Source organism: Pseudopipra pipra, chromosome Z (assembly GCF_036250125.1).
Source record: "Pseudopipra pipra isolate bDixPip1 chromosome Z, bDixPip1.hap1, whole genome shotgun sequence".
In the NCBI taxonomy this organism is placed as follows: domain Eukaryota; kingdom Metazoa; phylum Chordata; class Aves; order Passeriformes; family Pipridae; genus Pseudopipra; species Pseudopipra pipra.
Genome location: NC_087581.1, coordinates 29,080,817 through 29,094,404, shown reverse-complemented (window position 1 = coordinate 29,094,404; position 13,588 = coordinate 29,080,817). Strand labels below are relative to the sequence as shown.

General features: G+C 39.0%; 1 long non-coding RNA gene across 1 annotated transcript; it reads left to right on the top strand.

Moving 5' to 3' along the window:
- Positions 1-8,399: 8,399 nt before the first annotated feature.
- LOC135407041 (uncharacterized) lies at positions 8,400-10,805 on the top strand. Its single transcript, XR_010426657.1, has 2 exons — positions 8,400-9,297; positions 9,456-10,805. It is a non-coding gene; the product is annotated as an uncharacterized LOC135407041 (long non-coding RNA).
- Positions 10,806-13,588: the final 2,783 nt, after the last annotated feature.

The window sequence follows — 13,588 nt, the reverse complement described above, 5'->3', positions numbered from 1 at the left end:
AAACTTTCCAACACTTAAGAATGGATTGACGCAGAGAGACATAATCCTGTGAATAGAATAATTTTCTAACCTGTGACCACTACAAACCTTTATATTCTGAATTAATGCTTCTTCCTGTGTGGGTTTCTAGTTCGTTCAGAATAACAATACTGCACAAACCACTGCTTAAGCTGTTGCAGGCATGTCATCTATCTTGAAGTCTTTAATTTCTTCTGTTCAAGCACAACTACCACCATTTTCTGTAAAGTGACCCAGCCTCTTCTGCCCCAGGGATGCAAACATGCCCAGGCTGTTTTTGATCTGGAACATCCACAAGCAGGTTAACAGCAGAAAATGGAGCAGCAAATAGAAAATGCATAGTGAGCTACTGAGAAGTCTGGAAAGCTGTTCTGATTGTTTTTCCACTACATCTCACACTGTTACATCAATATTTGATGTCCTGAAATAATGATGTTTTATAATCAGAGTAGAAGTCTACCTATGGAATGCTAACTAGTGACTATTTTAGACTGATTTCTGCAAAAAAAAATGAAATAGGTTTCAGACTTCTCAGTCTGTAGTATATGGGTATTACTTGTTTTTTTACTGACAATACCAAAAAGATCTAGTTGTGTTTAAGTGAACGCTGTAAGTTGTCTGGTATCTGCTCTGCAAAACTATTCGAATATGAAAACTGCTGAATCTTATGTGTTCATCAGCAACTTTTCCTCACCTGGGAATAATCTGTTGCTGTTTTAGAGCATAAACAATCCTGTTAATGTTAAAATAATTGTTCAAGACATTTTCTTACACTTGAATATTCAGTGTAAGTGCTGAGACTTGCAACTTGGCTAACGTCAGCAGCAAGCAAACATCCTGTCAAAAGTGCCTGGCACTCCGTGTTCCTGCATGATTGGCAGGAAACAGTGTGTTTGGGGAAAGGGAAGATGGACACTACAAAAAACTATAAACTTGTTTTCCCGAAACAATAGCATGATACAAAACCAAAAGAGACATTTATTAAAATATTTGCTGTTAGATTAATGTGTTGCAAGGTTAAATGGGGGGAGGGATGGGTAGAGCGTGTGATTGCTCAATATGTAACTTAGGCTTAATATAACTAACACATTATACACGGTTTCTTGTAGGCTATGCATCAGCCACTCTTCAAAATGCATGAACTGAAAGCACCCATCCATACTGCCCACAGGGTACACTGCATTGGTACTAGTTCCTACAGTAGCTTGGTCTGTCTTCTCAATCACTTGGCAATGCGGATCTCCTTCTCCGTTTTGCATCTATCACAGCTCAAACTGTAAGGAGGACCAGGCATGTTTGTCCCACTAATGCCACCCTGGCATTGTGCAGAATGTTAGCTTTAATCTCTATGTGGCACTGTATACAATACCAGCTGGCCAAAGCTGCAGTGTGTGTGTGCTGAACAAGCATGTTCTCCAGCTGCCTGGGCAGCATCTCCTCCCAGTCTCCAACACTCTTAGTGTTGTTCAGTCACCTGAAAGCTCCTGTGACGAAGAAAATTGAAAGAGCTCTTCCTTAGACTGCACTCCTTCAACCTGAACATCTTCTGGCTTTCTCTGATGTCTTCCTCCTGAAAAGCAAACTGAAGCAATTTAGGAGTTTTATACATCTATACAGGCAGCCAGACAACTAATTTATCCATCTACACAGCAGACAAGCAGGTAAGGCCTGTCAGGAGGGGGATTGCTGAATCAGACTGTATTTGAAGAACAGTCAAAACTGGGAAGTGGAATTTGCCTTTTTAAAAATTATTTATTTATTTCCAGAAAGCATTTCTAGACATATTTCTGCTTGTCAGTGAGACCCAAAAGCATCTTCTGAAACAAAGTAAATTGCAGCTAGTTCTTAAAAAAAGGAGTTCAAAACATGCAAATGATGACCAAAAGTGAGATGGTGAAGGCGCAAATCCTCTGAAGGAGCTGTGCACAGAATGTGGGAAAATCTGTGAAATCTGTGGTATTTGGTTTTCTCTTCTACTTCATCCTGAATTCATTGACTGCCAGTGGAATAAAATAAATCATAAAGTTGTGACTTCTATATCTGGTTGTTACAAATATATAAATTCAGAAATCAAAAGAAGCTTCAAATAGTTTTGGGATGGAAAAGAATATGTCAGTAAATTATTTGTAATTTATTCAACTGTGAAAGGTTTTATGCTACTATGAAAGGCTCTTGAACTAAAAGATGTCAGCCTTGTGTTGGTGACATTTGCAGCAGCTTCATATCGATGGTGGTTCCGGTAAGGAGCATAATGAAGTTTTGGTAGCAAACTTAAATCATATTGAGAAAGTTGAGTTTCTGCTCATTGGTCAGAAATAAGGACACTTGTGCCTCACAGTGATAGATAGATTTAATGCAAAGCAGAACTTCTGGTGTACATTTGTGCTGGTCTTACATAGGGTAGAATTAATTTTATTCATAGTAGCTGGGATGGGGCCATGTGTTGGATTTGTGTCAGAAACAGTGTTGATAACACAGAGATGTTTTAGTTACTGCTGAGCAACACTTACACCTGCCTTCCCACAGGAAGCAGTGAATTGATTCCTTCTTTTGTTTTGCTTGTGTGTGCAGCTTCTACTATACCTATTAAACTGTCCTTATTTCACCCTTGAGTTTTTTTGCTTTTTTACCTTCAATTCTCTTCCCCATCCCACTGTGGGGGAATAAGTGAGCAGCTGTGTGGTGCTTATTTGCTGGCTGAGTTAAACCATAACAAAATTGGGTATTTCTCTGGAATTACATGCTTTCCACCCACTGAGGATCTGCTAGCCATACAAGAGCTACTATGCGGCAAAAATTACATAGGTAAGTTGAAATGCGTAGAAGAAAATGCTGAGGAGAGACAACAGTTATACCTTTACGGAAGTCACTGGAACACATCAGCCCACTGGACATGAGTATATTGCCATCTTATTGTAAAACTTTAAAAGAATTGTCTGATGTGCTTTGTCTACAGTTACGTTATTTCCTGTGCAGATGAGGTGTCTACATATCCATGGATCACTGTAGAGATATTTATTCCCTTAATTATAGGTGGATGAACTAGATGTTCTAGGTGGGTTGGAGGGGATGAGGAGAATCCAGTCTAACTCCAATACAATTATTTCTCTTCCACATGTCTTAATCCACAAACAATTCATACACAGCCTAAAACAAAGAAACCAGCCAGCCTTAACCAAACTGACCCTACAGCTTCATTATTGCTAAACCTTAGTCATGATAAGGACAGTAAAGATCCTACAGGAGGAAAGGATGGTGTAATTCTTATTCTGAAAAGCTGGTATAGTAGTCCTTTCGCTAGCATTGTTACTCCTTTTTACTGCAGATCTCTAGTGGATGTTTGAATGTCATATTGCAGACATGGTGGTAATTTTATCTTGATTTGTCTACATGTTCTGTAGCCCATTACACAGGTGTGGGCAGGCATGACCCACTGTTGAGTGCTGCAGTATGCTAGTCTCAGCCCACACAGATAATGCTACAGTAACTTGGAAGATGCCAGTCAAGCTTGCTGTCTAAAGGAGTAACTAGCACTAGTGCAGCTGCAGGACTCAATCTGGTTTGGGCTGGCTGAAGCTTTTTCTTTTTTTCTCCAGATTCAAGCTTATGAATGTTTGCAATTTGTTTATTGAAAAGACCTGGCCTAGAATTTACAGCCATTTTGTTTCATTTTGAACAAACACAGCTTTCCTACAATGTTCTCCAGCCTTAATTAAAAGTTTTGTCTATAGTAAAAAGATCCTCCTTCTGTGGAACTGATTAGCTAGTGTAGAAGCTGAATGAAAACAAAAAACTGTAAGAAAAACCAGTAGCAAATAGTATTTGAAATTTGAACAAATATCAATGAGGGAAACTGTGTGTATTCTTCATCAGTCATAGTAAAGAGATTTCTCTGTGAGTGGCATTTAATTTAATGATTTCACAAATGGGTGGGGGCAACTCCATCAATTTTTGGTGAGTTGACAGGCTCATTACATTTATAATAGGCAGGACTTGATCCTGCAAACCTTACTCACCAGAGTGAAAAATAGTTTGAGGCAATGCCATTGTTATGTGCAAAATAAAGGACAAATAAAGACCAAAATAAACATATTTTTCCTCCCTTTTTTCAAGTTTACCATCAACAGAATATTTCTGAAGCTGATGAAGGGATGATCTGAGACACAAGTAAGTCTTCTGTTTTTTTCTGATGTATTCTTGAGGTAAAAAGCAACTTAACAATAGTAAAACCAATAATGCACAACTCACTGGATAAGCAGATTATTAGTTATGCAGTATGTTATGACAAAGCAATAATGTGAAGGTGACATAATCAAATACTTACACCCCACAACAATAGAATTAGAACACTCCAATATCTTGCAATGATATCTTTTTGCTAGACTCTGCTCCTCCATTTAGTGGTTTAACAAAGGGAGAAAGTAAAATTCAAAATATCACTGGACTGCCTGTGCATCAAGTGTCTTGCTGAATGCCCTTCTCTAATGCATTTCTGGCTTGAGAGCTGGCAGCTGAGCAGTATGTAGTGATGACTGTAAGTCAGTGATCCTGAGGAAACAGCCTCACCTTCACTGCTCTATTTCTGTCCTGGACTGAGAAGTAAAGGTGGATGACATATATAAAAAACCCAAATCAACATTTATTATACTTTCTTTTGAGCCTAAGAGTATTTTTAAAGCATTTTCATCTCAAAGGAGACCAAAATTTTTTGTGCTTAACTGAGAACAGACCTCTACAAGGATGAGAGTTATCCTGTGCCAGCTGTGGTACAGAATGTTGAGAAAGAATATCATGGAAAAGAAAGAGGAAAGAGAAGGAAAGGGGATTGAAGATGAGGTATAAGCATAGATCAGCACAGCTGAATTTGGTCAGGACACCCAGGTTAGTAATCCTGGTAAAAACTACCTCGAAGTCTTAAATAGGAAATAGACAGTTTTGCATTTCATACTCCAGAGGGAAAATAACTGTCTAATTCTGAGAATCAACATATGATGTCATGAGGCATACTGCAAGGTATGCACTATACTACAAAGCACTTTTTTGTCCAGGACCAGCACAGTAAAGATGCATGTTAACTGAGGAGTCATTGTGTGAGCTTTATTTTATGGCAAATCCTTCCTTTATAAATTGATAAAAAGACTGATTTACTTGTAAAGTTTAAATCTATTCTGATTAGTGATCACTTCATCACTTGAAATACTAGAGTAGATGGGAATAAGAAGGGAAGGAACCAGTTTCCTATTTGTCTTTAAAATAATAGGCATTGGACACCTGGCAGTCCATAAATACTGTGACACTATATGATGGCAAACATGGGCACAATGCAGTGCTTATTCTCAGTTGGAATCCATCTGTACACTACAGTAGTAAGACAAAAGAGGATTGTTAGCACTTAAAGGCACCTTGACGTAGTCATACCACTTGAATGTTTTATTAATTGCCCCATCTGTTAAGTGAGAAGTTTCTGACATAGGTTGGTACACGCTCTTAAACCCCTTGGTCTGCTTCCTATTGGTTCCACATGTGTTTGTATTTGTTCTCAGTAGGCAAAGATTCCAGAGAGAAAATGAACCGCTGCAGATCGATTGCAGTATCAGTCATGCAGAAGACATGGTAATACATGCCACTTCAGTCTGGTTTGCTGTTAACCCTTCCAACACAGAAAAGTAGTGGGTGTGGGGTGAGGAGAGACAAAAAACCAGTAAATTGCCAGAGTCTACAGGGAGGAATAGGATTGGTATCACGACTTCTAAATTACTCATCTCGTTAGGGGCTCTCTGCCTTCTAATAATTCTTTGCAAATTACATTTTTACTGCTGCCTGTCTTAGAGCTATGTACTTTAATACATCCAAGCCAGACAGTATTAGGATGATGTGAAAGATTATACTGCTGTGCTGAGTATTCCTGCCTGGATAATTCTCTGAGAAAATTATCGTGACAATAGCAGTGTCTGAGACCTAGAGTGACAAAAGCCAGAGCGTTTAAAGATAAGGCCATGATTCACACCAGCAGGAATAAAACAAATGCATAGTGTTGCTAAGTGTTCACAGAAGGTGTAGGGCTGCTTCCCAGAATTTTTGGTGGCATTTGTGTCATTGCTTAGAATTATATTCTAAAACAGGATTTTCAAAGCCATTAAGGGAAAATTAGTAGTTTGAAGATGTATAGTATAGACAGACAAACAGTAATTCAAGGCATTTCAATTTATTGAGCAAGTGGGATTAAAATAAAAAGATCAACTTTGTCTGAACTCACAGGTAGAAAAGCAGAATTCCTATCAGTTAAAAAGGATTGGCAGTGTGGTACTTGGCTAGGGCTCTAAAAACTCAGTGAAAAACTTCCGAACTTTAAACACAACTTCTGTGAACTGCACGCATGTATTCATACAAGGATGCTTGAGGGAGGCAAGTAGGACCTGTTTTCTCAAAAGTCAAAGGCAGCATAAAAATATCGTTTTGTTATAGTGCTACAACTGCGTTGACTGTAAAACCTGCTAACATCTACACTAAACACAAAGGTCCACAAGGTCCAGTCATTTTTCATAGAACAATTTATGTTGGAAAAGACTTGTAAGATCATCAAGTCCAACCACAAACCTGACAATGGCAAGTTCACCTCTAAACCATGTCTCTTAAGTGCCACTTCTACCTGTCTTTTAAATACCTCCAGGGACAGTGAATCAGCCACTTCCATGGGCTGCCCTTTCCAGTACCTGACTGCTTTCCATGAAGAAATGTTTCCCAATATCCAGTCTAAACCTTTTCTGGTGTAACTGGAGGTCATTTCCTCTCATTCTGTCTCTTGTAACTTGGGAGAAGACACCAACCCACACCTTGCTATAACCACTTTCGGGTAGTTGTAGTGATAAGGTCTCTCCTCAGCCTCCTTTTCTTCAGTTGAAACACCCCCTGCTCCCTCAGCCTCTCCTCATAAAACTTGTGCTTCACACCCTTCACCAGCTTTGTTGACCTTCTCTGGACTCAATCTAGAAGCTCAGTGTTCTTGTTGTCATGAAGGGCCCAAAACTGAACACAGGATTTAAGGTGCAGCCTCACCAGTGCTGAGCAGAAGGGGAGGACCACTGCCCTGATCCTGTTGACCACACTATTGCTGATACATTCCACTGTGCCATTGGCCTTCCTGGCCACCTGGCCACACTGCTGGCCCTTGTTCAGCTGCTGTCAACCAGAACTCCCAGGTCCTTTTCTGTTGGGCACCTTCCCAGCCAAAGCTGTAGCTTTGCAAGGACCTGGCACTTGGCCTTGTTGAACCTCATACTGTTGCCTCAGCCCACTGATCCACTCTGTCCAGATCTCTCTGAAGAGCCCTCCTACCCTCCAGCAGAACAAATCTCCTGCCCAATTTGGTGTCACATGTGAACTGACTGAAGGTGCACTTGATATCCTCGTTCAGATCATTGATAAAGATATTAACTAATAAAGATACTAATAAAGAATTCTGGGGAACATCACTTGTGACTGACTACCAACTGGATGCAACTCCATTCACCACAATCCTTCGGATTCAGCTATCCAGCCAGTTTTTAACCCAGTGAAGAGTGTACCTGTCCACACCATGGGAAGACAGCTTCTCCACGAGAATGCTTTGTGAAATAGTAAAAAAGCTTTACTAAAGTCACAGCAAATTGTACACTTTTTATTTCAATTAGATGAGAGAATGACATTAGAGTGGAAAACGAAGCACAAAAGACGAATCTACGAGTCCTTTCAACCCGTAGCAATTACCAGGGTTGTGCAAGTAAAAAGGTGGGAGACTGTATTACTTGTGACTTTTGCTCCATGCAGGGCCTGATCTTTCTTAAGTGAAAAATAAGGAATGGGCTGATCTGGCCAATCAAATTCTCAATGTGGCTTCTTCATATTGATGTAACTCAAACTACCAATAATGATGTAACCACTGGGTATATGCTTAGTTACACAGTGTATTAGCTGTGTAACATCAGCCTTCTGAAAAGACAAAACTGGTGAAGGTAAGTGAAGTTAAGTACCGGACAGCACAAGCCATGGCATCACTTTCTTCAAATGATCTGCTTGTCCTAGACTTTTCTGAGCTTTTTCTAATGAAATCTTTCAATCAAAAGCTAATGATTGTGCTGATTGTGATTGTTTGGTAGGTTGTTGGAGAATATTAAATGGGAATTCTTTAAAAAAGACCAAGGCTTTTCAAGTGAGAAGGGGAGAAATCCCATCACATGGGAATCTTGATATTTAAAATATAGAATATTCCCTTGTCCAACTCTGGTCAGTTGTCCCAGCTGTAACCCCACCCAACTTCTTGCCCACCTCTCCCCAGCTACTCATTCTACTTGCCTCTTCTTCATTTCTTCCCATCAGGGATCCCATCAGGTATTTATACACATGTAAAAGTTTGAAACTGGTTTCCAGGATTATTCACTCCATCTCCTCCCTAGGGAGTGATGTGAGACTTTACCAGTATATTCTTCTCTAGATCCTGCTGGTCACTTTTCATGAAGAAAAGTGACCATTCATGAAGAAAAGTGATTTGCTGTCTCCTCCATAGCTTTCTCTGGTCTTCACAATCTTTCACAAGACAACTGAGAGCAGTCTTGTGGTGACATAGGCCAGCTTCTTCAGAACATGTGGCTACATCTTACCTGGATTTGTGGACAAGTATAGGTCCAGCTTGTTCTAGTGCTCCATAACTGATCCTCCTTCACCAAGGGAGCAACAATCTCCTCTTGGGGTTGTAGGACTGTAATCTTAGGTGCCTGGCGTTCCTGAAGACAAGTCTCACCAGTAAACGCTGAGGTGGAGGAAGTGATTAGTACCCCTGTCTTTTCTCTATCCTTTGTCATCAGCTACCCTACTCCACACACCATCTGGTCCATATTTTCCTCAGTCTTCTTTTGCTGCTGGTGTCTGTTTATAAAACTTTCTTGCTGCCCTCCAAATTCAGAGCTTTAGACTGTTTTTTAAACTATCTGAGGGAAAATCATTGCTGTCTTTTCTTAAAAACTTTTAATTAAAGAAAATATGTAATGGTGCTGTTTAATCAGAGGTTACATTACAGTTGATTCATATCAATTACAATGCAGTTTTTAGTTGAGATTTTAGCTTTAGAATGGTTTGTGTTGGAAGGAACTTTAAAGATTGTCTAGAGCCAACCCTATTGCCATGGGCAGGGACACCTTCCACTAGACCAGGTTGCTTAGAGCCCCATCCAATCTGGGCTTGAACACTTCAAGAGATGGAGCAACTTCTGTGGGCAACTGGTTCTGGTGCCTCACAACCCTCACAGTAAATATTTTTTTTTATATTATATCTAATCTAAACCTGCTCTCTTTCTGCTTAAAGCTACATGCCCTTGTAAAGAGTTCCTTTCCATCTTTCTTGTGGGCTCCCTTCTGGTGCTGCAAGACCACAACTAAGTCACTCTAGAGCCTTCTCTTTTCTAGGTTGAACAATCCCAGTTCTCCCAGCCTTTCCTTCTAGGAGATGTGTTCCATCCTTCTAATCAACTTGGTGTCCTGCCTCTGAACTTGATCCAGCAGGTTGGTGACCTTCCTCTGCTCAGAATAATTCCAAAACAATACATTAAAGCTTTAATCTCAGAGTTTATGTGAGATAGTCAGTTTATGTCCATGGGAGGACAACGGACACTCCACATAAACAGAACTGAAAGTTGGCTGATGATGTTTCAGTCACCTATTTCTCTTTAAAAATACATGTTTTCTGAACAGTCTCTAGTTAGTCAAGCACTTAAGTGCCCAGGTATGCATCAAGAATGTGTAAGCTGGCCTACTGTTGCAGGGCCTCCTGGCAGAAGAACACATATACATCTTTCTCATAGTGGACTCTAGTAAGGAGATGTGGCAAATTTCTAGCTTTGGAGCATTGAGTCAGATTATTTTCTATTCTAACATGATTATTTTGCATATGTTGAATTTTTTTTGGCTTGTTAATGCATGTCTTGATGATTCAAGGGAGTTTCCACTAAAATTGGTTCTTGTTCAATGTTCCTTTTTATAGATGCTCAGTTGTAACTGTAAACTATCTTAGTGTATGGTCTCGTTGACAGGTATCCAGAGGCTGTGATCTTTAAGTCTTGCTTTTTTTTAACTGAGAGATCACACAGAAAAAGATTGTGAGCATTGGATCATGTTTAAATGTGTAACTTGTATTAATATTCTGCTTTTATTTTCTAAGCCCAGAAAGAATCTTGACCAATAATATGTTAATATTTCATTTACTGGTTTTAAGTTACTATTCCTCTTTTCTAAGCTATTACTGTAAAACTGAGGTTATTATTAATGGAATGTATGTAGCAGTATTTGTTGTGTTCTGTTGCTGAGGGAGTAAAATAGAAGCAGGAAACAGTTATCACTACAAACTTAAAAAGCAGGCTTGAGCCCAACTCAGTTAAGAATGGCACACTATCCTCAAAAACAGTCTCTTTTTACAAATAGAGCTAGTAAATATATTTACACGTATAATATTTTGCAAGTTAATAAGACTTAGTATAGTAATGAGTGGTGAGAAGTCACAAAAAGCAGCTGTTGGAGAGACAAGGAGTGATTTCTCCTATGTCCTGGTATCTCCAGCTCATGTTTTTTGCCTCTGTAACCTTATTCTATGAAAAAAGAATGTTAGACATCTGGTAGGGTTGTGTTGATCATAAAATTCCTCAATAAATCCTTTATTTCTAGTAAAATTTTTTTTTTATAAACAATAATTTCTCAAGACATTTTAAAACAATCTGTAATTAAGAGCCAATGCCCATGGAATAAAATGTTATCATCGGTTAATTGCCTCCTGCTGGTTCATGAATGCAGAAATGTTTGTTTTCCAAGCAGCAGGTGCTGATCCTCTGATCGTGTTCTATTATATATAATGACTAGTGCATTGCAGATTTAAACATTTTATCTGATGGATATGGGTACACTAGTGTGACAGATACTGTACTATGTTTGACCCAATGCAGTTTTACAACATGAAAAGACCTCTCTCTAGGTCCTAGATTAATTACTGGTTATGAATGGACCTTGTTATTTGATTGGGCTATCTGAAGAGTACTTGTTTTGATGTTTCCATTCTCTTCTTCCATTCCATTTCTCACAAAAACCCAGCAAAAATTAAACTTCTAGGAATTCATAAGCATTTCCACAAAACAGTTCAGGGTCGTTTTTGGAAATAGTTGGGAAACAAGAAAAGAAAAATAGGAAGTATATCGCGTAAAAAGAAAACTAGGATTAATAAAATTATGTTACTGAGATTGTCTGAGGGGTAACATGGCTTCAACAGTCTGTGTGCAGCTTGAGTTTTACTTTAAATCTTACCTTCATTACAATTCTCAAAATGATCAGTACCACGTTAATAGGAGTAAAGCTAGAGAAGTGGTCTGTGCAATCTTACCTTTTTTTCATGTATACATGCCTGAGACTCAATTGTCAAGAATAAATGGTGAAGAAAAAATGTGGGTTTATGCAATGGTCAGTCTGACAGGCAGGTGAACATATCTTCTAATACAAGGTATGTCACTGACTTCTTCTGTCACTCTAAACACTTCCTTCCTCTATCTCCCTGTTGGGACTGTGGTTGTAGATCATTAACAATTGTATGAAATTTCATGGTTCAAGGAAAAATATCACTAACAATAATTTTTTTGGATATAATAGGAAAAAGGAACTGGGCAACAGTTACAGGAGAAAGAAGTCCTCCTAGACACTGGGTGTTGAATACGGAAACAAATCATCTCAGAGGGTACCTCTGGACCAAAAATGCCATGAATATTTTTTTTAATCTTACAGAACAGAAACTGTAACTAAATGGTAATACCGTGAACTATTAGCATGATATGGCAAGTGATGATTATGAAATTTCAGAGTTAATGGGCTCTCCTTATACCTTTTTGGTATGAATACTGTTAAAGATGTTGCAAAATCCCTTCCAGTAATAAAGGGTAAACAATCACAGTGACTGAGTATTCTGTTGGTTCTGAAATACATTTCTTCTTTGTCACACTCCCTCACTCCTTTGAAAGACTTTTTGAGTCAGATCAGCTTCTAACAGTTTCCTTTGAAAGATATTTTTGAACAGAACTTTAAATTCTTTATCAAAATGTAGGCAATACACTATTTCTGATGTTGAACACAATTTGGCCTGCACTAAATTAATTTAAAAAATACTCAGTTTCTTTACTAGGAGAGGGAGAGAGTGCAAAAGAAAGCAGGAAATGATCTTTACACATCAGTCTCTCTTAGGGAATAATTGAATGCCAAGACTGCTGACCAGGTTGCAGCTATAATGAGATTTTATTAACTTTTCTATTAGTTCTCCCATTCTTTTCCTAGTAAGATCCCCTCCCTTCATTTGGCAGCAATCCCAGGTGGATGACCATGCAGCAAAGAGTCATTTTTGCACAGCTAATAAATGTGGAAATAAGAAAATGCTTTCCCTGAAGCTTAGCAACATTGTCTGGAAATACATCCTTTGCACATACTATTTCCAAACGTCTGGGAACATTATGAAATCTGGGTTCACATCAGTTAAAATTTAAGTGTCTATTTAAGATTAGGAAGAAGCTGGGCCATTGCTGTGGGATTACAGTCCACGGTTAGAGGTGCAGTAACACTTTTGGCGTTTGTTAACAGCATCTTTCTGAAAATGCTATGAGACTAATGGCTTGGTGAGATCTTATGCCATTATTAATCTCCTGCATTAGTACTGCTGAAAGCTACTCCAGATTGAGGCTATCAGAAGCAGGATCATGACTGAACCTAGGTTTCTAGTGAGACAAAAACTTTGTCTTCCTTCTCTTCCAAGCAAAATAACTTCACGGCTTTTTATGGCCAGTAAGTTCAAGGAGAGGAGATGAATTCTGTGGAGGGGTGAGGAAAGAGCTGATTCGTTCCTGGAAAAACAATGAAGCTTATGGAAGAGTTATTCCAGTTTGTCTTATGTTTTGTACCATGGATTGTAGAGAAAAAAACCTGTGTACCTAAATATCCCAGATATTAGCCAGAATGTTCTCCCAGGAATACTGCTTCAATAGGAGTGAATGAGAAGGCAAGATGAGCAACAGAGAGTGTGCAAGCTGCCCAGGAAGCAGAGTAAGATGCAAAAAAAGGTGCTAGTATAAATGACTAAAGAAAACTTGAAGTTGGACCTCACAGCTAAGTGCAAGTCTGCTAAATCTTCCTGGGAAGATCTCACCCACATCTCTGGCACTTCCATAGCAGATAACCTAAGCTGACATTCACCTTGGCTGCATTACAGAAGTAATATTTTCAGCTGAACAAATTGTTGTTGAACAGCAGCCCTATTGGATTACTCATGCTTTCCATTAGCCGGTGTGCATGTTTTCTTTTCCATAGCAGGCTTTTTTTTTAGTGCATACTAAGATTCTCTCAGTCCCCCTTTCCAGTGTTAGGTCTTGCTAGATTGCTAGATTTACTTCCAGAACAGTCAGCGTATCGTTCACTTACAGCACTTTGACGGGAAGCAAACCATCATTTTGAGCAATTTTGTAAAGCAGTTTTGAAAGTGTGTAAGAAGTAATTGTGGGGAAAAGTTATTGCTCTTGCAACTT